Consider the following 14,239-nt stretch of genomic DNA (forward strand, 5'->3'; position numbering starts at 1 on the left):
CTGGGTCAGACAGTATGATATTTAATTGATTCTCCAACCACTACTGTTCACACATCACAGTGAATACATATTGTGTACATAAACTAATGCTTTTCTTAGTAATTTAATCACTGAAAAAAGAGTATATCATAGTGATAGTGATAGAGTGAGAGGGAGACTGCTGAGAAAATGACTCCAGTCACAAAGACTTAAGAGACAGGAAACAAAAGTCTCCACTGCCAACAAAGTGGCAAAAGCCGGGATCCTGCCTGCCTGTGGCTTTTTGACAAGTATCTTCTTGTTAGTCATTTGTCAGAATTGTTCTCCTCCTCAGAAGTCATATATATAGAGATCAAATACTCATATCTTTCTGCATAGTTTTAGAATATGATGGTGAATGTGTATTTAAAAATTATGTGTAGTCTTTTTTCCGTCTTTGTTTTTGAAATAAAATATTGCTAAATGAACAAAAATTTGAAAGGATTGTAGCTTTCTCTTTTACAATATTGGTATGTTTAAAGATTCAGTCTTTTTATTTTATCATGGACACTTTCAAACTTACAAAAGCAAAATAAAATGAATCACTATTACCCATCATCTACTTTCAACAATTATCAACACATGGCCTATCATATATTATATATATCCCCCTTCCACATTATTGACACAAATCTCAGATGTTTTTCATTTGTAAATGTGTATGTCACAAAAAGATGAAGGGACTCTTTAACAAATATAACCTTAATGCCATTATATCTTAAAAAATGAGCAATTCTATTCAAGAGATGTTAAAGACTTTTATTATTCATATTATAATAAAGTTTATTACATTAAACAAGACCATGAAATAATATAACTCATGCCTTGGACTCAGCTTTGGGTGTAACTGCCTGGTGCATTTCACTTGTGAACTGCATGACCTTGAGCAGGTTAAACTCTCCTCACTAAACCTCAGTTTCCTCAGCTATTACATGATGACAGTTCTAGCCTCATATGATTATTGATGAAGCAATAACTGTGAAGTGATTAGGATATGCTATATACATAAGACATTCTCAGTAATGTCAGTCATTGTTATTTTACTTTGAGGTAAAAAGAAACACAGATTAAAAAAAAAAAGAAACACAGATTAACTAATTTGAGATTCCGCCTTTTGCTGTAGGTGGTGTTTTAAAATGATTTGCATTCATTGATCCTTTAAGCCTTTGATATTTATGGAGTGCAGGATAGTCTTGGTATTGTACTCAAAGGCAACCTTTTTCTTTTAAAACGTGTGATAACATTAAAGGAGTAAATATTTAACCTTTAATCAAATCTTGGATGTCTTAATGTGTGTTGTTGTGAAAATCTTGAGCTACCTAAGAGGTAAGACCTTTATAAACCTTCTGCAAGATAAATTTTAGCCGAAATAAGCAGGCGAAGAGAGGCAACAAAGGGCCAGGTAGTTTATTTGAATGCCACTCCCAGGTGATGTTCTGCGGTCTGGCTGTCACAGGCCCGGGAAATCACACCTGGTCAGGGAGGTGGGGACTTATAAGGGATTAGGAAGGGGAGGAGTGGGCAAGCTATCCTAGGGAGTGTGGAGAGGTATGATTGGCTAAAGGTAACATAATAGACAACTAGAAACTTTTTTTCCTTCCAAGAGGGAGGAGGCTGACATCTGGGTCTTAGTTGGCACATCAGAAGGATGGAATTCAGGAAGAGCTGTCCCCTTTCCATATAAGGCATGGACCTTGGGGTCTGATGTGTTCTCACCCTATGGCATCTCTCTGTTCTGTTTGCATGTCCTTGTTTTTCCTTCCTCCAGCCTAACACCTTCCTATAGAGTAAACATGAAAAGCAAATCTAAGTTCCATTTGTAGTTTATTTAGAGTGGTAAAAAGTTAGGACATTTCTAAATGTAAGAGTGGTATCAACATTGTGCATCCTCTCCTAGCTTCCCTCTATTTCATCACTTTACCTTTTTTTCTTACTGTATTACTCACCTGGAATGTACAGTATTGGAGGGAACTTGTCTTTGCAACTGAGGTGCTTTCATAGCAGTATGTTCTAATTATAATGGAAATCGGGGATACATTGCTCAGTAAATGTTATAGTTTGTTTTATAGATGTTGTGGAACATATAGCTTACATGTTTTTAGTTTTTATTTTTTAATATTTAAAGTGCACATCATTTACATTCAGATTTTCCTGATTTACAAAATGAACAATTCTGTTGTATATTTTTTAAATTATTTTTTGGCAGTAAAATTTACAAGCTATAGAATTCACTCTTTTTAAGTGTACAATTCAGTGATTTTTTTTTCCCGGAGGTTTATGGAATGTCACTATAATTTGATTTTTTATTACCATCACCTCCCAAAAATATCTTTGTGCCCATTACCAGTCATTTCCATACCTATGCCAGGCCCAGGCATCCACTAATTTACTTTCTGTTTAAGAATTTATTTTGGATATTTCATACAATATGTGACCTTTTGTATTTGGCTTCTTCACTTAGCATAATGTTTTAAGGTTCATCCATGTTTTACTATATATCAATTCTTCATTTCTTTTTATTGCTGAGTAGTATTTCATCATATGGATGTACCACATTTTGTTCATTCTGAACTGATGGCCGTTTGGGTTGTTTTCGTATCTTGAGTGTTAAGAGTAATACTGCTATGAATATTTGTATGTAAGTTTTTGTGGGGGACATACTTATTTTTAAAAATCATTAACATATATGAAATAATGGTTCTCTGCTATTCATGTTTTTTAATTTGGGGTTTATTATGTGATAATACAATGTCAGGAGACCATAGGCAGGGTTTTAGGAGTGTGGGTTTCATGTTGTCACTCACTTGCTGTGCAGTCTTAGGGAGGTGAGTCTGTGTCTCTTGTTCTGATTCTGTGTAGATTGAATGTTTGTGTCCATCACAGAATTCATATGTTGATAACTAATCCCTAATTGATGGTATTTGGAGCTAGGACCTTGGAAGGTGATTAGTGCTCTTATGAAAGAGACCCTGGACAGTTTCCTGGCTCCTTCCACTGTGTGAGGACACAAATTGAAACCTGCCCTCTGTGGATCAGGAAGTGGGCTCTCAGCAGACACTGAATCTGCTTGTGCCTTGATCTTGGACTTCCCAGCCTCTGAACTGTGAGAAGTAAATGTCTGTTATCCATGCCATGCACTCTATGGTAATTTTATTATAGCAGCCCAAATGGACTAAGACAATTTCCTTATCAAATAAAATGAAAATTTTGGAGTAAATGCAGGTCTGTGATTTATGAATCTCTTAATATCTGTTTGACCTTGGGCAAATTACTTCTCTGTACCTCAGTTTTCTCATCAGAAAAAATGGGGATATTAATAGAATTGTATGTCATTCTGAGGAAAAAATAATTTTCTTGAAACATAAAAAGCTGCCAGGATGTGTTAAGCTACTTATAATAGGATTGTGATCATTTTAGTGTGTTGGACCCAGAAGGTCTTAGTGGGAATGCTCTGTCTGCGGCATCAGTGGAGGATCAGTGATAGGAAAGCAATAATTAATGGAGGAAGGAAAATTTAGCTTCTACTAAGAGATGCCATTTATTGAATGCTACCATCCTGGATTATACTTAACACTACAAATACAATAGCTCACCTAATCTTCAGGCCCATGATTTAGGTTTAGTGATTATGCTTGCCCAGAAAAGAAATGAAAGGAAATGCCCAACCCACCTAGCTAGTTAGTGGCTGCCACAGAGTCACACTGTTGCCCCAAGGCCATGATCTTTACTGTTACACCACCGTCTTTCAAGGAGGAAAGTTCTGGAATAGAATCCCATGGCAGAGAGGTCTTCAAAAGGGGAGGTCTTTGCTTAGGAACATAGCTAATACTGCTAACAGTCCTTATGAGAGATAAAAGGGGATAATTCTATAGTTTTCCATAAATGTCTTAATATTACTTTGCTCCATGTGATAGTGAAGTAGCATTTCAGTTACTGAATAAGTTAAAGGATTTGCAGTGTTCAATATTGTTTTTATAGTTTTACCTCAAAAATGTTACAATGTACATTTTTTAGTGGAACTTCTAGTATGACAGAAAAATAACTCCTTCATATGTTCCACTGGCCTCTTTTGCCTGGGTAATGATTGAATAATTTCCATTTTATGAGCAGTTTTCCATCTCTCTAGTTAACCTAAAATTTTCAGACTCTTTTTTTGCACTCTTTATTTTTTTTCCAGTGTGATGTTTGATGTGTACCAAATACTGGCATTATATAAACAAAAAAAACTTAATAGTGCTAAAATCTCAATTCTTACTATGTAAACTATTTTATTTGAATTTAAGTATTCTTTGTTACATGTGTGATAGCCACCATATAAACAATCAGACACTAAAAATTTATATGCCAATTATATGAAATTAGGAACCTGACAATATATCTGAACCTTTATCTATGTTGGAATGTTGGATTTAGTGGGTGACCAGCGCAATAAAAGCATGTATATCTTTGCCAAGGATAGAGGAAGAACACTTCTTTCTAGGATAAAGCTCAGGAGAGAAGACGTTTGATTATGACCTAGAGAAATTCTAAGATGAAGAAGCAGGCAGGAGACAAAAGAGGGTTTGGTATCTAGAAATCAGCACTGAGTTTATAAAGTCATCATGGCTGAACGTGCTGCTGCTTCTGGTTTCTGAGGAAGACCTACCCTGCCAGGTGAACTCAGTGGCCATGGAAGTGGTCCTGGAGGTGGAGGTGGTCCAGGTTTCTTGCTCAGATGCAGAGAAGCCATTCAGGTAGAGAGTTCATCTCAGAGACCTCTAGCAGTAGGTAAAGAGGCTCTGCCCATGGGGTACTCTACAAGTGATATCAGAAATTTATTTACGTTTCTGAAATTCTACAAGCTGGGTTGACTTCTGTAAAGCAGTATTTTTTCCTTTTCCTGTCCCAGTTTTGGTGAAGTAGCAGCCAAATTCCTAAGGATTAACATAATCAAGAAGAACCAAAGTTGAATTCATTCAGTTAAGGAATTTTTGAAGATGAACCTTCAGAAATGGAGATGTGTAGCCCTTAAGGGTTTGGTGAAATACCTAGAGGGGTGGGGAAGTCCTTAAGGAATTGACTTCCCTATGCTTCTGACTTTGTAGATACCAGGGTCAGTGACTCCTGTGGAGAAGCGGGAGGGCAAAGAGAGTAGTAGAGGCATAGCTGTTTATACTGTTCTTGAGAAGGTTTATTAAGTGGTGGGTTGTCATTCCCATGAGCATCAGACTTCCGAATTTTTGAAGTTAATGACAGCATGGTAGGACTTTTAATGTCCTCCCGGTCTCTTTAATATTGAATTTTCTTTTCCAGGTAGATTACTGATATTTTCTTAAAAAAAAACAAATCTCTCTCTCTCTTCCCTTTGTTCTTCCCTCCATCCTGAATAAACTAGGCCCTAATCCATTTGTAAAAATATCATATAGTGATCCTTTAGCTTTCAATTTTATTCAGAGGAATTACAGTTTTGGATGGATATCTATTGTGGAAAAAGTTAAACATTTATCATTTTCATTTAATTTTTTAAAAGTATAGTTGATATACAATCTTATATTGGTTTCAAATATACAACACAGTGGTTCCACAATTACCGTATTATTAAATCCTCACCCCTACTAGTGCAGTCACTATCTATCAACATAGGAAGATATTACAGAATCATTGGCTGTATTCTCCATGCTGTACTACCATCCCCATAACCAACTAATACTATGATTGAGAATTTTTGTGTCCCTTTATCCCCCTCACCCTCTCTACCCACCCACCTCAACCCCTCCCCCAGTCACTTCTCAGTGTCTCTGAGTCTACTGCTGTTTTGTTCATTTTGTTTTGTTTTTATATTCCGCAAATAAGTGAAATCATATGGTATTTGTCTTTTCTCCACCTGGCTTATTTCACTTAACAAATACCCTCTAGGTCCATCCATGTTGTTGCAAATGGCAGGATTTCTTCTTTATGACTGAATATTATTTCATTGTGTATATGTACCACATCTTCTTTATTCATCTATTGGTGGTGGACACTTGTTGTTTCTATATTTTGACTATTGTAAATAATGTGGCAGTAAACATAAGGGTGCATATATCTTTATCTATCAGGGATTTTGCTTTCTTTGGGTAAATTTCTAGAAGTGGAATTACTAGGTCAAATGGTATTTCTGTTTTTAGTTTTTTCTCCATACTGCTTTCCACAGTGGCTGCACAAATTTACATTCCCACCAGCAATGGGAGGGTTTTCCTCCATATCCTTGCCAACCCTTGTTAATTCTTGCCTTTTAGATAGTGACCATTCAGACTGCTGTGAGGTGGGTGATATGTCACTGTGGTTTTGATTTGCATTTCCTTCATGATTAGCAATGTGGACCATCTTTGCATGTGCCTGTTGGCCATCTGTATTTCTTCTGTGGAAGAATGTCTGTTCAGGTCCTCTGCCCATTTCTTAATCAGGTTATTTATTTTTTTGGTGTTGAGGTATATGAATTCTTTACATATGTTGGATGTTAACCCCTTAACAGATAAATGATTTACAAATATATTCTCTCATACTGTAGGTTGCCTTTTTGTTCTGCTGATGGTATCCTTTGCTATATAGAAGCTTTTTAGTTTGATGTAGTCCTACTTGTTCATATTTGATTTTGTTTCCCTTTCCTGAGGAGATATATCCAGGAAAAAATTAAAAATTGCTCTTGAGATTTTTGCCTGTGTTTTCTTCCGTGAGATTTATAGTTTCATGTCTTAGACTCAGGTCTTTGATCCATTTCAAGTTTACTTTTGTGTATGGAGTTAGACAATAATCCAGTTTAATTCTCTTGCATATAGATGTACAGTTTTCCCAATACCAGTAATTGAAGAGACTCCCTTTTCCCCACTGTATATATATATATGGCTCCTTTATCATATATTACTTTACCATATATTCTGTTCCATTGATCTATGGGTTGGTTCTTGTGCCAGAACCAGATTGTTTCATTAATGTGGCTTTGTAGTAGAGCTTGAAGTCAGTGAGAATAATTCCCTCTAGCTTTGTTTTTGCTCAGGATTGCTTTGGCTATTTGGGGTTTTTTGTAGTTCTATACAAATTTTGGAATTATTTGCTGTAGTTCATTGAAAAATGCTGTTGGTATTTTGATAGGGATTGCATTGAATCTGTAAATTGCTTTAGGCAGGATGGCCATTTTGACTATTAGTTCTTCCTATCCATGAGCAAGGGATAGATTTCCATTTATTTGTGTCTTTACTTTCTCTCATGAGTGTTTTATAGTTTTCAGAGTACAGGTCTTTTACCTCCTTCATTAGGTTTATTCCTAGGTATTTTACTCTTTTTGATGCATTTGTAAATGGAATTGTTTTCTTGATCTGTTGTTTGTATATAGGAACAAAATAGATTTCTGTGTGTTAATTTTTTATCCTGCAACTTTGCTGAATCCAGCTAATGCTGACAGTTTTTTGGTTGAGTCTTTAGGGTTTTCTATACATAATATCATGTCATCTACAAATAGTCACGGTTTAACTTCTTCCTGCCTTTTATCTCTTTGTGTTGTGTGATTGGTGTGGCTAGGACTGCTGCACTATGTTGAATAAAAGTGGTGAGAGTGGACATCCTTGTCTTGTTCCTGATCTTAGAGGAAGAGCTTTCAGTTTTTTGCTATTGGTTGATGTTAGCTGTGGGTTTGTCTTGTACGACTTTTATTATGTTGAGGTATGTACCCTCCATGCCCATTTTGTTGAGAATTTTTACCATGAATGGATGTTCAGTTTTCTTATGCTCTTTCAGCATCCATTGAGATGATCAAGTGGTTTACTCCTTTCTGTTAATGTGGTGTATCACATTGATTTATTTATGAATATTGTACCGTTCTTGCATCCCTGAAGTAAATTCCACTTGGTCTTGATGGGTGATCCTTTTGGTGTATTTTTGAATTTGGTTTTCTGATATTTTGTTGAGGATTTTGCATCTATGTTCATCAGGGATAACTGGTCTATAATTTTCTTTTTTGTAGTGTCTTTGTCTGTTTTTGGTATTAGAGTGATGCTGGCTTCATAGAATTAGTTGGGAAGTATTACCTCTTCTACTTTTTGGAATACTTTAAGAAGGATGGATATTAGCTTTTCTTTAAATGTTTGGTAGAATTCTGAAGCCATCTGGTCCTGTACCTCTGTTTCTTGGGAGTTTTTGATAATCAGTTTAATTTCTTTACTGGTAATTGTTCTGTTCTTATATTCTGTTTCTTTTTCGGTCAGTTTTGGAAGATTTGTCCTTTTCTAGGAATTTTTCCATTTGTTCTAGGTTGTCCAACTTATTCACATATAATTTTTCATAGAATTCTCTAATAATCTTCGTATTTCTGTGGTATCTATTGTGACCATTACTTTTTCATTTCTGATTTTGTTTATATATGTACTTTCTCTGCTTTTCTTGGTAAATCTGACTAGAGGGTTGTCTATTTTGTTCATCTTCTCAAAGAACTGTCTCTTGGTTTCATTAATTTTTTTCTTCTGTATTTTATTTTCTATTTTTGTTTATTTCTGTTCCGATCTTTATTATGTCCCTCCTTCTCCTAACTTTGGGTTTCATTTGTTCTTCTTTTTCTTGTTTCTTTAATTGTGAGTTTAGACTGTTTATTTGGGATTGTTCTTGTTTCCTGAGGTCAGCCTGTGTTGCTGTGCACTTCCCTCTTAGAATCACTTTTGTGGTGTCCCACGAATTTTGGACTGTTGTGTTTTTGTTGTCATCTGTCTCTATGTATTGCTTGATTTCAGTTTTGATTTGTTCATTGATCTATTGATTATTTAGAAGCATGTTGTTTAACCTCCATGTGTTTGTGGGCTGTTTCGTTTTCTTTGTGCAATTCATTTCTAGTTTCATACCATTTTGGTCTAAGAAGTTGCTTTATACAATTTCAGTCTTTTAGAATTCATTGAGGCTCTTTTTTGTGGCCTAGTAGGTGATATATTCTGGAGAATGTTCCATGTATACTTGAGAACACTGTGTATTCTGCTGCTTTTGGGTAGAGTGTTCTGTAGATTCCATGTTCAATGCCTCTGTTTCCTTATTCATTTTCTGTCTGGTTGATCTGTCCATTAATATAAATGGTGTGTTAAAGTCCCCTAATATGTATGAGTTGCAGTCCATTTTCCTCTTTAGTTCTGTTAGTATTTGTTTTACATATTTAGGTGCTTCTATGTTGGGTTCATAGATATTTATAATGTTTATATCCTCTGTTGGGCTGATCCATTTTCATTTAAAATTTATCCAGAAATATTATTCTTTCATTTAAAACTGTCAATGTTGTTATAAAATCAGATTAATAATTATATACCTGCCTGCAATAACAAAAAAATTTATATAAATTTTCTGCTGTTGATCTGCTTTACTGGTGTGTTACCTAAAGTTGTATAATTTTTATTTCTGTATAATTTTATATATGGGTATATGGAGTGATGAACCCAGGCAAGTACTAGTATGTGTGCTCTCTTGATTTCATCTCTAAGACTGTTCTTACTTTGTTACAACACTTGAAGATATTTCTTACCTAAATTTAAGGAAAGCTGTAGTATTTCTTCTGGAAGTACAAGGCTAATAAGCAGGCTGCATTCTTATTTTGTTCATTTCCATTACATCTCTACATGATCCAGACTTATTAAAGATGGTTCAGTTAGCCTTAGGCTATCCTAATGGGTTTTCACTGGTTGTTAAAAATGCTCTTCAAAAAAAACTAAACTTTCTGAATAAACTGGTTGATTTATACTTTTTGAGAAAGGAATTCCAGTGCACCCACTCATATCATCAATTACGATCCTTTATGAAGCTAATGTGCCCAGCGGTGACAATAGACCTGCTGCAGTTCTCTTTTCTTGCTGCCTCAGCGCATCCTCTGCTGCCCTCTAATGGCTATCCATTGATAGCACCCATTGGTATCCATCTAATCACCATCATGGACCTTCTTTTCTCCAGCATCCAGCAATTTATGTGGCTGCTGGATTCGTGGGAGACTGTCCCAGTAGGAAGAGGCAGGAAGGGATGGGTGGGGTTGGGGCTGCTTTGAAAGTTATGCACATGTGATCATATGATTACACTACAAGGTGTTCACTTCAGTAGTTCTGATGATGTTAGGATGTCTAGGGTAAGTTTTACTTTTCTGTTTGTTTCATGTATTTGTTCATTTTTTTTCATTTATTTAGATAGTTTTTGAATGCCAGGGATGTTCAGCACCTAGCCTTTCCTTGATCTAGTAAGTGTTTATAGATTTGTTCAATGAGTGAGTGAACGAAAGAGTAAATAAATACAAACATAAATAAGACTTGGTCTCTACATTTGGGGGAGACAAGATGCCAATTTAATGACTTTACTGCTTCAGTTTTCCTCTTTTAACTCTCCAGGATCTTGGGAAAGATGTTCTAACCAGAGGATGTATACAAATATCAGTTGAAACCTGGTCTCCTTATATTTCTGCTTCTCAGAATTCATCATCTCTAACTGTAGAAGGGCTTTGTTTTAGATAGGTTTTAGTTTGAAGCTAGGAATGTATTTACTTTGGTGATTCTTGCTTTTGGTTGAAGATAACATGCAATCATAGTTTTACATTTTCCTTTATATTCACCAGTTGCAGAGGCACCTCATCTGCTATCAAATCTAGCTGCCTTTTATATTTAACAAATTATAACTTAAGATAGGCAGTTTTAAATGACTATATGAAATATGACATGTTTTTGTTAAGCATGTGGTGAATTGTTTAATTTTTCGATTTCTTAGCTTGTTTCACTTGGCAAGTTCTTTTAAAAATGTATTTTCCTTACAAGTTTTCATTAATTCATATCAAGTATGTATCATCATTGGTTTAATTCTTATTTGGGAATATAATCTACCCAGACAGAATGAGTTTCTTGTGAAAAATAATGATCTGTATTTACCCCATTGGAGAAAAGTGTGAGCCAATACCTTTGTGTTAATTTACATTTTATTCATGGTGATCGCAATGGATGGTTGTATTTTGCAAGATTTTCCCTTTATTTTGTGTGCTATGTATGTTATTTTAACTATGAGATATGTAAAATGAACAAAGATAGGCAAATTGGGTTTTTTATTGTTATGACTATGCTAATGACTTGAGAAATCTAAAATATTAACTTTTGGAAAAACTAATTGGAACTAGTAGTACAATAATGATTATTTTCCATTACCCATCTCTTTTTGACAACATAGAAGAGATTGATGGAAAGGAGACGCTAGAGGGGAGGAAAATATGATGTATAAAGAGTAAGCATTATAGCTTTCATCTCTTGATGATTTCACATTTTATCTGTAAGTTCATTTGATCTTGGCCAACACACCCCAAAATCTGTATTTCTCATTACTTTAAATTACTTTTTCATCACCTTCAAGATTCCTAAGAAAAGCTGCTTCATTTTTAGAAATTTAGTATTTTGCCATGGTGAGGTAGTTTTGTAAAGTAATAGAAAGATGGAAAGTTTGGATAAAGCATCTCTCTCAGGGGAAAATGATAAAATTTCAGATTTCTTCTGGATATCATAGTTTGACAGGGTAAGTCTAGACTGTACACTGAAACCAGCTCCCCTTTTCACTTTATGTGGAGAACACAATGGTAAAAATTCGGTGCTTGTTTGCATGAAATCAATAACCTGACTTGCAAAGATGAATAACACAGATATTACTCAAGAGGTCATCCACACCTACTGTTTCTCATGCTTTGTGGGATCTTGAGAAATTTTTCTGTTGGGTACTGGTTAATTGGGTTTTATTGTGGCAAGGCTTTTAGAACCTTGGTCTATTGATGGGCATTTTCATTCAGAGTAAATGGCAGCAGATTACACAAGAAGAAATAGCAGTAAGTGATTGCAGACACAACCAATTAAACTCTAAATTGAACCTTTGATTCCTCTTCCAATGAAGTTTCTCCACTGACTAAAATAAAAGCCTGTGCTAACTAACTTAAGCAGAAAAGGGATTTATTGGAAGAACGTTACATAACTCACAGAACTGATGAGGATGGAGCCAGAAAATAGGAAGGAACCAAAGGCAGTTCTGAATTTGTGCTTACACCACAGGAAAAGTCTGGTTAGGAAGCCAGTCTATTTCTATCACGAAGTTCCTCTATCAGCATTACTCCCTCAAGGTTGAAATTCCTTTGTGGGAGCATCCCATTAACAGCCTAGCCGAGATCAGCAATTCTCTTGTTTCTAACTTCCATGGGGTCTGTGAAATCACACCTATTTTTATAATTCTTAGGTATTATTTGACTTTTCACTGTGTCAACATCTGCGCAGATGATGGAAAAGCAATGGTGGGTGTAAGTGCTGGTGCCTTAGAATGAATGAATCAAGTCAGTAGCACATATTTATATACATATATTTTTTTTCTTTAGATATTTTAATGTTGCATGTAGTCTAGAGCTCCATCTTACTCAGTTGGCTGTTTGTCATTGGCTGTTTTGGGAGCTGTTTTACTGGTAAGTTGATAGTATGATGTGAGAGCATCATTACTGGAACCAGATTTCCTGGGTGTGAATCCTAACTTCCCCATTTACTAGTTGTGAGATGTTGGGCAATTTTAAACCTCTTGTAAGCCCCAGTTAATGCTCATGTAAAATGGGTATAATGATATATAGTCATATTCATAACCTTTATTATCATTATCATTATCAAGCTTTCAAATCTGGTCTCTGACAAACTGATAACAAGAAAAGGGACCATAGATATAAATCTGAGCTGTCTTGTTATTGTAGGGCTGAATGACAGACACATTAGGTCAAAATATGATCAGGAAACATGGAATTGCTACTGGCTTTAGATTTAAAAATGTAAAATGTGAGCTTTTCCCTCATTCTTCTTAATAATTGTATATTAGCCCAGACTGATGAAGAACAAAAATGAACAAATTGCAAGCAAATATTAAAGGATAAAACTTGAAAACAATATATCACATTTAGTTAGGCAGTGTTTTTTTTTTGTAGACAGGTGCAAATAGTGGTGATTTTTGTTGTTTTAGTTTTATATATGAAAGTTGTAAAATAACATACTTCTGTAAGTAGTCTTGCTTAATTAGTCATAATCCAACAAATATTGAAACTATAAAAGACCCTTTTTCTTAATATCTGTTTTTTTCTTAAGTATATCTTTTTCAAGGAAGGGCTTTGACTTGAATTTTTATCTCCAGCTGGTAGCACAGTTCCTGAAATAAGGTAGGTTCTTAAGTATTTGATGAATAAGTAATATACTCATATATAATCATTTTCTACCCAGCTGGAAAATTATTTATGGGTAGTTATGGTTAATAATACTGTATTGCATATTTGTAAGTTGCTAGTAGGGTAGGTCTTAAAAGTTCACAAGACAAAAATAATTTGTAACTATGTTTGATGATAGATGTTAACTAGACCTACTGTGGTGATCACTAAGCAAGTATATACAAATATCAAATCATACCACATACCTGAAACTAGTATAATGTTTTATGTCAGTTATATCTTGATTTAAAAAAGAGGAGGTTGTTAAAAAAAAAAAAATTCTTTAACTAAATACAGTGCAATTTCACAGTGTTCTCTAAGAAACTGTCACTATATTGTGATGGTGTGTAGGTGCGAGGTGGGACAAGGGAGGAAGGAATAAAATATGATGGGCCATACTCTCTCAGACATGCAACTAGGTAAAGGTGAATAATACAGTTGAGCCTTCAATTTTCTTGTTTTGTTTTAAAGGTCCCGCTCTCTTTGACATTCTGTTTGGACAGCATACTGGCTGGACAAGCCTCTAGATGACTGCCATGCTAAAGCTCCCTTTTAAGGGATACTGTCTTGATCTTAGCACTTGCTGTATGGATAGTCTCATTTTGCTCATTTTGTATTTAGCCTGGCTGTGGCTGAGTGGACATTAGAAAACTAAACCAAGACTAGTGAATTATAGCCTGTATCAACTGGGCTAATCAGATTTTTCCCTGGAGAATTTAAAACTACAAAATATGGACAGATGGAGACAGTTAATAGTGGGGACAAAAATTGAAACACTGGATTAGAAAATATCTTGAAGAACATATGTACACATGAGGATAAGATGTGTTAATGTTTTACAGGAAGCAAAAATATGAGAAATCAGAGAGCTATTATTTAAAATTTTTAAATCGAAATATAGTTTATATACAGTAGTAGTTTCAGATTAATAACTTAGTGATTCAACAATTATATACATTATTAAATGTTCACCATAAGTTGTAGTTAACCATCTGTCAC

The 14,239-nt window shown here is 35.0% G+C and overlaps 1 protein-coding gene across 4 annotated transcripts in view; it reads left to right on the forward strand.

The window, feature by feature from the left end:
* SESTD1 (SEC14 and spectrin domain containing 1) overlaps positions 1 to 14,239 on the forward strand; it is a 161,772-nt gene that overhangs the window by 32,851 nt on the left and 114,682 nt on the right. The window contains exons 2-3 of one of the 4 annotated variants that reach the window (XM_073218600.1): positions 12,380 to 12,463; positions 13,125 to 13,195. The exons of 2 other annotated variants lie outside the window; for them this stretch is intronic. The gene's annotated coding sequence lies outside the window, so the exon portion shown is untranslated. The remainder of the gene's footprint in view (positions 1 to 12,379; positions 12,464 to 13,124; positions 13,196 to 14,239) is intronic. One more of the 4 variants, XM_037000255.2, reaches the window with a different exon arrangement.

Source organism: Manis javanica, chromosome 12 (genome assembly GCF_040802235.1).
Source record: "Manis javanica isolate MJ-LG chromosome 12, MJ_LKY, whole genome shotgun sequence".
Lineage (NCBI taxonomy): Eukaryota > Metazoa > Chordata > Mammalia > Pholidota > Manidae > Manis > Manis javanica.